The following is a 12,245-nucleotide window of genomic DNA, read 5'->3' as shown; positions in this document are numbered from 1 at the left end:
TCTAGCTCTTCTGCTGTAGTGACCCTTCTCTAGTTTCTGTGATGAGTTTGGAAATATTACCTTACACAGTTTCTGTGATCTCCTGGCTCTGTACCCCTTCTCTCTTCTCTGTTTTCTGTATTGTCTGCATTTTAAAATTTATTTTCTACCAGCTTTCACTATTCTCCTTGATTTCTACAACTTCAACAATTTCTCTCCAATGGAAGAGAGAGCCCTGTGGTCAGTTTTGAGAGATCATTAGGGATCACTTACATAAACACAAATGTTAAAGTATGTAAAATACAACCCAATGTTAAATGCTCTTCTCAAATCATCTCTCTGTGCTTCCCATAAAGTTTGGTGACTCTTTGACGGTTATAAACTTCTGAGATCTCTCAGATGCCCCATTGATTCTCTAGACTATAAAGGACTTGTGAATGCCGGTGCTTTGCTTCCACTCACACACTTTGGGGTTGAGGAGGAAACTTCCTAGGACAGACCCTTATCCCCAATTCCTCTCCTTTAATGTCTCTCAGAAGTACCTAGGTAAAAGTATCTGATGTACATTCCTTAATTGTTTTAAGGATGTGAAAAATTCCACCAAATGGAAGAAGTCAACTATTTGATGACCCTAGACTTATTGGAGCCTAAAGAGTGATAATGTTGCCCATTGTAACATCATCTTATTACTTCACCATGAACCAATCAAAGAACTGTGCAGGAGCTGATCACATACCCTACAATCCCTCTCCTTCACCTTGGCGTTAAAAATGCCTCCCAGAAGCTCATCAGGGAGTTCAGACTTTTTGAGCATTAATATTTTCCTGGACTGCTAGCTTGGGCTGTGGTTATTGTTCAGTCACTAAGCCATATCTGATTCTTTGTGACCCCATGAACTGCAGCACATAAGGCTCCCCTGTCCTTCACTATCTCCTGGAGTTTGCTCAAACTTAATGCCCATTGAGTTGCTGATGCCATCCAAATATCTCATGTTCTGCTGCCCACTTCTTCTTTTGCCCTCAGTCTTTCCTAGCATCAGGGTCTTTTCCAATGAGTCAGCTCTTCTTATCAGGTGGCAAAAATTTTGGAGCTTCAGCATCAGTCCCTGCAATGAATATTCAGGGTTGATTTCCTTTAGGACTGACTGGTTTGGCCCTCTTGCAGCCCAAGGGACTCTCAAGAGTCTTCTCCAGCAAAACAAATGGAAAAATCAGTTCTTTGGCATTCAGCACTTTGTATGGGCCAGCTCTCACATCTGTATCTAACTACTGGAAAAGCCATAGCTTTGACTATAGGGACCCTTGTCAGCAAACTGTTTTTTTTCACTTGGGGCCTTGCAATAAATGCTGTTAGTTCCCTTCACCACAACCTGATGTCAGTAGATTGATTTTATTGAGCACTCGAGAGAACAGCAAGTTTGATTTGTTAAAAAAAAAAAAATATGTCACTTTTTTTTTCTTTCTTTTTTTAAAGATCAACAGTCTATATGTCTGGGTATTCCACCTTTTATGGGGAAGATTTGGAAATATTTCAAAAAATATTCTATTATCACCATCACTTTTACAGAATGTATCTTTCATAAAGTCTTTTCTTTCCCCCATTCATAGGCTTTGCCTCTCAATTGTGCCTGCCACTCCAGAAATTTTGCCTGTGTTGTCTAGCTTTCAGCACTATAAAGATGGAGAGTATGATGCTAATACCTTTTTTCTCTTTTAAGATTTTTCATTTATGCATATAAGGCTTAGAATTTTTGTTTTTGCTTTAAAATAAAAATTTCACCTGCCTATGTCTATGTTTACCTAGTTTCTTTCAATTTACAGTATTGAAGCTGAATCCAGCCTCTGTCCCCTGACGCCACATTAAATCTGAGAGACAGAGTTTTTGGTGAAGTAGGAAAGAGTAGCTTTATTACTTTACCAGACAAAGGGGGCCACAGTGGTCTAATACCTTCAAAACTGTGTGTCCCAACCTGGAGAAGATAATGAGAAGTTTTACAGTAATGGTTCTAAAGGTGCACGATCAGCTCATGGACATTCTCCTGATGGTTAGTGGTAAAGTAAGTAGGAGTCTGTATCATCAGCCTTCAGGTTCCAAAGAGTCTGGGGTATATGTGCTTGTGGGAAGCATACCACCATTAAATGTTAACTCCTCCCACCTGGAAGGGACATCAGTATCTGTTAAACAACTCACTATTGTATGTATTGATGAGGATGAGGATGGCAAAGAATGGCAAGATGGCTGAGTAGAAGAACATGTGCTCATCTCCTATGAAAACACCAAAATCTCAAATAGCAAAGAACAATACCAAAAGAAGTCCACCTACTGTTGCAAAAGTTCTAGGCCCCACATCAGATTTCCCAACCTGTGGATCTGGCAAAGGGACTGGTAATTCCCCAGAGGATCTAACTTCGAAGGCCAACAGGATTTGATTGCAGAATGTCCAAAGGACTCGGGAAACAGAGACTCCTGGATGGCACAGATAAAACTTTATGCATACAAGGACCCAGAGGAAAGAAGCCTTAAACCCACTGGAGATTTGCCTGTGTTTGAGGGTCTTCTGCCGAAGCATGTGTCTGCAGTGGCCTGGTGCAGGGACAAGGACACTGGAAGCAGCAATCCTAGGAGGTGCATGTTGGCAAAAGTCCCCTGGGAGGGTCACCTTAGCCCCACCAAAAAGCCTCTAGACCCCAGGTCTGGGTCACTTCAGCCCAAATAACTAATAGGAAGGGAGCACAGCCCCACACATCAGCAGAATATTGGATTAAAGATTTACTGAGAATGGCCCCACCTAAGGGCAAGACCCAGTCTTCCCCACAGCCAGTCCCTCCCATCAGAAAGCTTGCAAAAGCCTCTAATCCTCATCCATCAGAGGGCAGACAGAGAAGCAAGAACTACAATCCCACAGCCTATAGAACAAAACCCACAAACATAGACAGTTAACCAAAATGATCACTGGATCCCAATCTGGATGTAGTGAAGGGCCCTACATAACTCAGTGAAGCTATGAGCCATGCTGTGCAAGACCACTCAAGATAGACAGGCCATGGTGAAGAATTCTGGTAAAATGCGGTCCACTGCAGAAGGGAATGGCAAACCACTCCAGTATTCTTGCCTTGAGAACACCATGGACAGTATGAAAAGGCAAAAAGATATCACACGGGAAAAAGATCCCTCCAGGACAGTAGGCATCCAATATGCTACAAGGGAAGAGTGGAGAAATACTCTCAGAAAAAATAAAGGGACTAGGCTAAAGCAGAATTGATGCTGAATTGTGTCTGGTGGCTAACATCTGATACTGTAAAGAACAATATTGCATAGGAACCTGGAAGTTAATTCCATGAACCAAGGTAAATGCGACATGGTTAAGTAGAAGATGGCAAGAGTGAAGATCAACATTTTAGAAATTAGTGAACTAAAATGGGCAAGAATGGATGAAATTATTTTAGATGACCATTATGTCTACTACTATGGATAAGAATCCCTAGAAGAAATGGAATAACCCTTATTTAAAAAGAGTCTGAAATTCAGTACTTGGGTGAAATCTCAAAAATGAAAAAATATTCTTGGCTCTATTCCAAGCCAAACCAATCAACATCACAGTAATACAAATCTATATCCCATTAATGGATGCTGAAGAATCTAAAGTTACAAGTTCTATGAAGACATACAAGACCTTCTAGAACTGACAACAACAACAACAACAAAAAAAGATGCTCTGTTCATCATAGGGGACTGAAATGCAAAAATAGGAAGTCAAGAAATAAATGGAGTAACAGGCAAGTTTGACCTTGAAGTACAAAAAGAAGCAGGGCAATGGCTAACAGAATTTTGCCAAGAGAATCCACTGGTCATAGCAAACACATTTTCCAACAACACAAGAGACAAATCTGGTGATGGACATCACCAGGTGATTAATACCAAAATCAAATTGATTATATTCTTTGTAACTGAAGATGGAGAAGCTCTATATAGTCAGTAAAAACAAGAACTAGAGCTGACTGTGACTCAGACCATGATCTCTCTATTGAAAAATTCATTCTTTAATTGAAAAAAAAAATTAGGGAAAACCAACTAGAGCATTCAGGTATGACCTAAATCAAATCCTTCATGATTACACAGTGGAAGTGATTAATAGATTCAAGGAATTAGCTCTGCTAGACAGAGTGCCTGAAGAACTATGGATGGAGGCACCTAATACTGTATAGGAGGCAGTGACCAAAACCATCCCAAAGAAATAGAAATAGGTAAAGGCAAGGTGATTGTCTGAGGAGGTTTTACCAATAGCTGAGAAAGGAAGAGAAGTGAAAGGCAAGGGAGAAAGGTAAAGATATATCTAACTAACTGAATGCAGAGTTCTGAAGAATAGCAAGGAAAAAATAAGAAAGCCTTCTTAAGTGAACAATGCAAAAAAATAGAGGAAAAACAATAGAATGGGAAAACCTAGAGATCTTTTCAAGAAATTTGGAGATACCCAAGAAGTATGTCATGCAAAGATGGGCACAAAAAAAAGACAAAAATGGCAAGCCCCTAACAGAAGCAGAAGAGGTTAAGAAGAAGTGGCAAGAATACACAGAAGGACTATAAAAAAAAAGGTTTTAATGACTGGGATAATCACAATGCTGGGCTCACTCATCTAGAGCCAGACAGCCTGGAGTGTGAAGTCAAGTGGGCCTTAGGAAACTTTGCTATGAAAAAAACTAGTGGAAGTAATGGAATTTCAGCCAAGCCATTTCAAATACTAAAATATGTTGCTGATAAAGTGTTGCACTCAGTATGTCAGCAAATTTGGAAAACTCGGCAGTGGCCATAAAACTGGAAAAGGTCAGTTTTCATTCCAATCCCAAAGGACAATGCCAAAGAATTTTCAAACTACCCTAAAATTGCGCTCATTTCATATGCTGGTAAGGTGATCTTGAAATCTTTCAAGATAGGCCTCAAAAGTATGAGAATTGAGAACTCAGAGATGTACAGATAGGATTTAGAAAAGACAGAGGGAAGAAGGCAGAGGAACCAGAGATCAAATTGCCAGCATTTGTTTCATCATAGAAAAAACAAAGGAATTCCAGAAAAATATCTACTTCTGCTTCACTGTCTATGCTTAAAACTTTGACTGTGTGGATCACAACAAACTGTCAAAAATTCTTAAAGAGATGGAATACCAGATCATCTAATCTGCCTCCTGAAAAACCTGCATGCAGGTCAAGAAGCAACAATTAGAACCAGACATGAAACAATTCAGTTCAGTTCAGTTCAGTTACTCAGTCATGTCCAACTCTTTATGACACCATGGACTGCAGCATGCCAGCCTTCCCTGTCTCCACCACCAACACCTGGAGCTTGATCAAACTCAAGTCCAGTGAGTCGGTGATGCCATCCAAACATTTCATCCTCTGTTAACCCCATCTCCACCTGCCTTTAATCCTTCCTAACATCAGGGTCTTTTCCAATGCGTCAGCTCTTCACATCAGGTGGCCAAAGATGAGCTTCAGCTTCAACATCAGTTCTTGCAATGAATATGCAGGATTGATTTCTTTAGGATTGAATGGTTTGATCTCCTTGCAGTCCAAGGGACTCTCCAACAACACAGTTCAAAAGCATCAATTCTTTCATACTCAGCTTTCTTTATGGTCCAGTTCTCACATCCACAGAGCTTCCCTCATAGTTCAGTTAGTAAAGAATCTGCCTGCAGTGCAGGAGACCTGGGTTTGATCCTTGAGTCAGAAAGACCCCCTAGAGAAGTAAATGCAACCCACTCCAGTATTCTTGCCTGAAAAATCGATGGACAGAGGAACCTGGTGGGCTGCATTCCATGGAATCACCAAAAGTTGGGCACAACTGAGCAACTAACACTTCACTTCAGGGCTTGGGAGTAGATGCCATAAGAATAGCCATTTGCTCTGTTAATTTCTTCTTTATGTCAGATTGCTGGCAAAGGCTATATATTTCTCACATCCATACATGACTACTGGAAAAGCCATAGCTTTGACTAGACAGAACTTTGTCAACAAAGTAATGTCTCTGCTTTTTAATATGCTGTCTAGGTTGATCATAGCTTTTCTTCCAAGGAGCAAGTGTCTTTTAGTTTCATGGCTGCAGTCACCACTGCAGTGATTTTGGAGCCTCACAAAATAAATTATATTACTGTTTCCACATCTATTTGCAATGAAAGGATGGAAACAGATGCCATGATCTTCATTTTTTGAGGGTTGAGTTTTAAGGCAGCTTTTTTACTCTCCGCTTTCACATTAATCAAGCAGCTCCTTAGTTGCTCTTCACTTTCTGCCATAAGGTTGGTGTCATCTTCTTCTCTGAGGTTACTGATATTTCTCCCTACAGTCTTGACTCCAGCATGTGTTTCATCCAGCCTGGCATTTCATATGATGGACTCTGCCTATAAGTTAAATAAGCAAGGTGACAATATAAAGTCTTGATGTTCTCTTTTCCCAGTTGGGAACCAGTCCATTTTTCCTTGTCCAGTTCTAACTGTTTCTTCTTGACCAGCATGCAGATTTCTTAGGCAGCAGGTCAGGTGCTTTGGTATTCCTATCTCTTTAAGACTTTATCAGAGTTTGTTGTGATCCACAAAGTCAAAGGCTTTGCTATAGTCAATAAAGCAGAAGCAGATGTTTTTTCTGGAACTCTCTTGCTTATTTATTATCCAACAGATGCTGGCAATTTGATCTCTGATTCCTCTTCCTTTTCTCATTCCAGCTTGAATATATTCAGCTTATGTACTTTTAAAGCCTGACTTGGAGAATTTTGAGCACTACCTTGCTAACATGTGATAAGTGTAACTGTGCTGTAGTTTAAGCATTCTTTGGCATTGCCTTTCTTTGGAAATTGGAATGAAAACTGACCTTTTCCAGTCCTGTGACCACTGCTTAGTTTTCCAAATTTGCTGGCATATTGAGTGCAGCACTTTAACAACATCATCTTTCAGGATTTGAAATAGCTCGCCTGGAATCCATCACTTCCACTAGCTTTATTTGTAGTGATACTTCCTAAGGCCCACTTGGCTTTGGGGTGCAGGATGTCTGGCTTTAGATGAGTGATTACACCAACATCATTATGTGGGTCATTAAGATCTTTTCGTATAGTTTTTCTATGTATTCTTGCCACCTCTTCTTAATATCTTCTGCTTCTGTTAGGTCCATACCATTTCTGTCCTTTATTGTGCCCATCTTTGTATGAAATGTTCTTTTGGTATCTCTAATTTTCTTGAAAAGATCTCTGGTCTTTCTTATTCTACTGTTTTCCTCTATTTCCTTGCACTGATCACTGAGGAAGGCTTTTTTATCTCTCCTTGCTATTCTTTGGAACTCTGTATTCTGATGGGTATATCTTTCCTTTGCTCTTTGCTTTTCACTTCTCTTCTTTTCTCAGCTATTTTAAGGCCTCTGCTGACAATCATTTTGACTTTTTGCATTTCTTTTTCTTAGGGATGGTCTTGATCACGGCCTCCTGTACAATGTCATGAATCTCTCATAGTTTTTCAGGCACTGTGTCTATCAGATCTAATTTCTTGAATCTATTTGTGACTTCCACTGTATAATCGTAAGGGATTTGATTTAGGTCATATCTGAATGGCTTAGTGGTTTTCCCTACATTCTTCAGTTGAAGTCTGAATCCAGCAATGCAAAGTTCATGATTTGAGCCGCAGTCAGCTCCCAGTCTTTTTTTTTTTTTTAACTGACTGTATAGAGCTTCTCCAACTTTGGCTACAAAGAATATAATCAATCTGATTTAGGTATTTACCATCTGGTGATGTCTATGTGTAGTGTCGTCTCTTGTGATGGAGGAGGGTGTTTTCTATGACCAGTGAGTTATCTTCACAAAATTCTATTAAATTTTTCCCTGATTCATTTTGTACTCCAAGGTCAAATTTGCTTGTTACTCCAGGTGTTTCTTGACTTCCTATTTTTGAATTCCAATCCCCTATAATGAAAAGGACATCTTTTTTGAATGTTAGTTTTAGAAGATCTTATAGGTCTTCATAGAACCATTCAACTTGGCTTCTTCAGAATTAGTGGTTGGGACATCAACTTGAATTATTGTGATATTGAATGGTTTGCCTTGGAATGGACAGAGATCATTCTGTCTTTTTTGAGATTGAACCCAAGTACTGCATTTTAGACTCTCTGTTAACTATTATGGCTACTCCATTTCTTCTAAGGGATCCTGCCCACAGAAGTAGATATAATGGTCATCTGATATAATGGTCATCTGAATTAAATTTGTCTTTTCCTATCTATTTTAGTTCACTGATTCCTAAAATATCAGTGTTCACTCTAGCCATCTCCTGTTTGACCACTTCCATTTTACCCTGTTTCATGGACCTAACACTCCAGGTTCCTATGCAATATTGCTCTTTACAGCATCAGTCCTTGCTTCTATCAACAGTCACATCCACAGCTGGGTGTTGTTTTTGTTTTGTCTCCATCTCTTCATTCTTTTGGGAGTTATTTTTCCACTTTTCTACAGTAGCGTATTGGGCACCTACCGACCTGGGAGTTCATCTTTCAGTGTCCTATCTTTTTGCCTTTCATACTGTTCATGGGGTTCTCAAGGCAAGAATACTGAAGTAGCTTGTCATTTCCTTCTTCAGTGGACCATATTTTGTCAGAACTTTATACCATGACCTGTCCATCTTGGTTGGCCCTATGTGGCATGGCTCATAATTTCACTGAGTTAGACAAGGCTGAAACATGAAACAATGGATTGGTTAAAATTTGGGAAAGGAGTATGCAAGGCTGTGTATTTTCACCCTGCTTGTTTAACTTATATACCAAATTGTTGTTCAGTCGCTAAGTTGTGTCCCATCTTTGTGACTCCATGGACTGCAGCATGCCAGGCTTCCCTGTCCATCAACAACTACTGGAGCTTGCTCAAACTCATGTCCATTGAGTTGCCAGCTATCCAACCATCTCTTTTTCTCCCTTCTCCTCCTGCCCACAATTTCTTCTAGCAACAGCGTCTTTTCCAATGAGTCAGTTCTTCCCGTCAGGTGGCCAAGGTTTTGGAGCTTCACCTTCAGCATCAGTCCTTCCTGTGAATAGTCAGGATTGATTTCCTTTAGGACTGGCTTGTTTGATCCCCTTGCTGTCCAAGGGACTCTCAAGAGTTTTCTCCAACACCACAGTTCAAAAGCATCCATTCTTCAGTACTCTGAGAGTACATCATGTGAAATGCCAGACTGTATGAATCACAAGCTGAAATCAGGATTGCAACAGTCTTTGATATGCAGGTGATACCATTCTAATTGTACAAAGCAAATAAGAACTAAAGAGCCTCTTGATGAAAGTGAAAGAAGAGAGTGAAAAGCCTGGCTTAAATCTCAACATTCAAAAAACAGCATCATAGCAACTGCTCCTATCACTTCACAGCAAATAGAAAGGGAAAAAGTTGAAACATTGACAAATTTTTTTTATTTTTCTGGGCTCCAAAATCACTGTAGACAGTGACTGCAACCATGATTTAAAACATGCTTGCTTCTTGAAATAAAAGTTATGACAATCCTAGACAGTATATTACAAAGCAGAGAATTCACTTTGCTGACAAAGGCCCATCTAGTCAAGGCTATGGTTTTCCTGGTAGTCATGTATGGATATGAGAGTCAGACCATAAAGAAGTCTGAGCACCAAAGATTTGATACTTTTGAGCTGTGTTTCGGGAAAAGGCTCTTGAAAGTCCCTTGTGCAGCAAGGAGATCAACTCGTCAGTCCTTTAGGAAATCAATCCTGACTAACCACTGGAAGGGCTGATGATGAAGTTCCAAAAGTTTGGCCACCTGATGTGAAGAGGCAACTCACTGGAAAAGTCCCTTATGCTGGGAAAGATTGAGGGCAGGAGTTGAAAGGGGCAACAGAGGATTAGATGGTTGGATGGCATCACCGACTCAATGGACATGAGTCTGAGTAAACTCCCGGAGACAGTGAAAGACGGGAAAACCTGGCATGGTGCAGTCCATGGGGTAGCAAAGTGTTTGGTGAGGCATCAGGACCTTGCCTTAAAGCTTCAGTTTTGTCCCTCTTGACTATTTCTCCCTTGTCTCACATCGCCCTTGTGGATGTGGATGTGACAACTTCTTGAATAAGTCCTTTGGAACTCAGCGAAGGTCATGGAGCTGAATGAGAATTATTTCTAGTAATTACAGAAATGGGGGACACAGAAACGTTCTGTGCACATGAGCCCCACAGTGTCTCACTTGGTAATAGTACCCGTTATTCATTGAAACTCATCACTTCCTAACTTCTCAAGAAAACATATACATATATATGAGCAAAATATATTAGGACAGAAAAGAAAAGAACAATACATGACAGAGCTATATTAGCTTTCAAATCTGTGTAGACATAAACCACAGTCTGTAAGGATAGCAATGAAAATGTAAATCATTAGAATATTTTTGTTTTATCTCCATGGGTTTTACAATGTTTGTGTTCATTCTTTTCTTTATTGTGTCGCTTTCAGTCTGCTCTCTTCTCTAATTCTGCATCATCTGGCTATGTCTTCTACTTTCTCATCTCTTTCTTTGTTTCTGAATATGAGAACATTTTCTTGATTTGCTTTTTCAGTGTATTATTTACTTGTCTTTTTTTTTTTTTTGGCAGCAATCAATGTGCTATTTTTCCTCAGTCATTTTACTTTTTACTGAAACAATCTTTCTTATTTGATATTGTTCATAGATGGGTCTTTTGAATCTAATTACATCTTTATCTTCTTTTTAAGTTTTTTTTTTCTTCAATTTTACTGTTATAGAATTCACATTTAGCTGTTTGCTGCTCAAAAGTGAATATTTGAGAAATTAGTGTTGGTGGGAAAGGAGAGATTGCTTTATTCAGGAGGCTGGCAACCTGAGAAGAAGGTAGATTTGTGTCCAAGAAGCAACTCCAAGATTCTGCTCTACTATGAAGTGTTTTAAGAGAATATCATTCTAGGAGGAAACCAGAGTGTTCATTATCTTCCACTGTGTGTAGACTTTCTGCTGACTGGTTAGAGGTAAGGCCACAGGGTCAGTTCAGTTCAGTTCAGTCGCTCAGTCATGTCCGACTCTTAGCGACCCCATGAATCGCAGCACGCCAGGCCTCCCTGTCCATCACCATCTCCCGGAGTTCACTCAGACTCACGTCCATCGAGTCTGTGATGCCATCAAGCCATCTCATCCTCGGTCGTCCCCTTCTCCTCCTGCCCCCAATCCCTCCCAGCATCAGAGTCTTTTCCAATGAGTCAACTCTTTGCATGAGGTGGCCAAAGTACTGGAGTTTCAGTTTTAGCATCATTCCTTCCAAAGAAATCCCAGGGCTGATCTCCTTCAGAATGGACTGGTTGGATCTCCTTGCAGCCCAAGGGAGTCTCAAGAGTCTCCTCCAACACCACAGTTCAAAAGCATCAATTCTTTAGCACTCAGCCTTCTTCACAGTCCAACTCTTACATCCATACATGACCACAGGTAAAACCATAGCCTTGACTTGTGCTCAGCATGAAGTTACCATTTTCCACCTGGTTGCCTACCTTATTTCCTGCTGAAGAACTCAAAGATATTGTTAAGTATGTTCCCTGAGCAGGAAACAAGCCTCTGTTCCATTCTACACTATTTTTTCCTGAATTCTCCTTCTTTATTTCTGCATTCCTTCCCTCCCCTGACTAGCAATTGTCTGAATTGGCACTTTTGATCTCAGGGACAGTCAAGAAGGGTGAAAAAGAAAAAGTGAAAAGTGAAAGTAGCTTCAGTTCAGTTCACTTCACTTCAGTCACTCAGTCGTGTCTGACTCTTTGCGACCCCATGAATTGCAGCACGCCAGGCCTCCCTGTCCATTAACAACTCCCGGACTTCACCCAAACTCATGTCCATCGAGTCGGTGATGCCATCCAGCCATCTCATCCTCTATCGTCTGCTTCTCCTCCTGCCCCCAATCCTTACCAGCATCAGAGTTTTTCCAGAGTCAACTCTTTGCATGAGGTGTCCAAAGTATAGGAGTTTCAGCTTTAGCATCAGTCCTTCCAAAGAACATCCAAGACTGATCTCTTTTAGAAGGGACTGGTTAGATCTCCTTGCAGTCCAAGGGACTCTCAAGAGTCTTCCCCAACACCACAGTTCAAAAGCATCAATTCTTCAGCGCTCAGCTTTCTTCACAGTCCAACTCTCACATCCATACATGATCACTGGAAAAACTATAGCCTTGACTAGACGGACCTTTGTTGGCAAAGTAATGTCTCTGCTTTTCAATAGGTTATCTAGTTTGGTCATAACCTTCCTTCCAAGGAGT

The sequence above is a fragment of the Oryx dammah genome, unplaced genomic scaffold, assembly GCF_014754425.2.
Source record: "Oryx dammah isolate SB20612 unplaced genomic scaffold, SCBI_Odam_1.1 HiC_scaffold_8, whole genome shotgun sequence".
Classification (NCBI taxonomy): Eukaryota; Metazoa; Chordata; class Mammalia; order Artiodactyla; family Bovidae; genus Oryx; species Oryx dammah.
Note: the sequence above shows the minus strand (reverse complement) of the source record.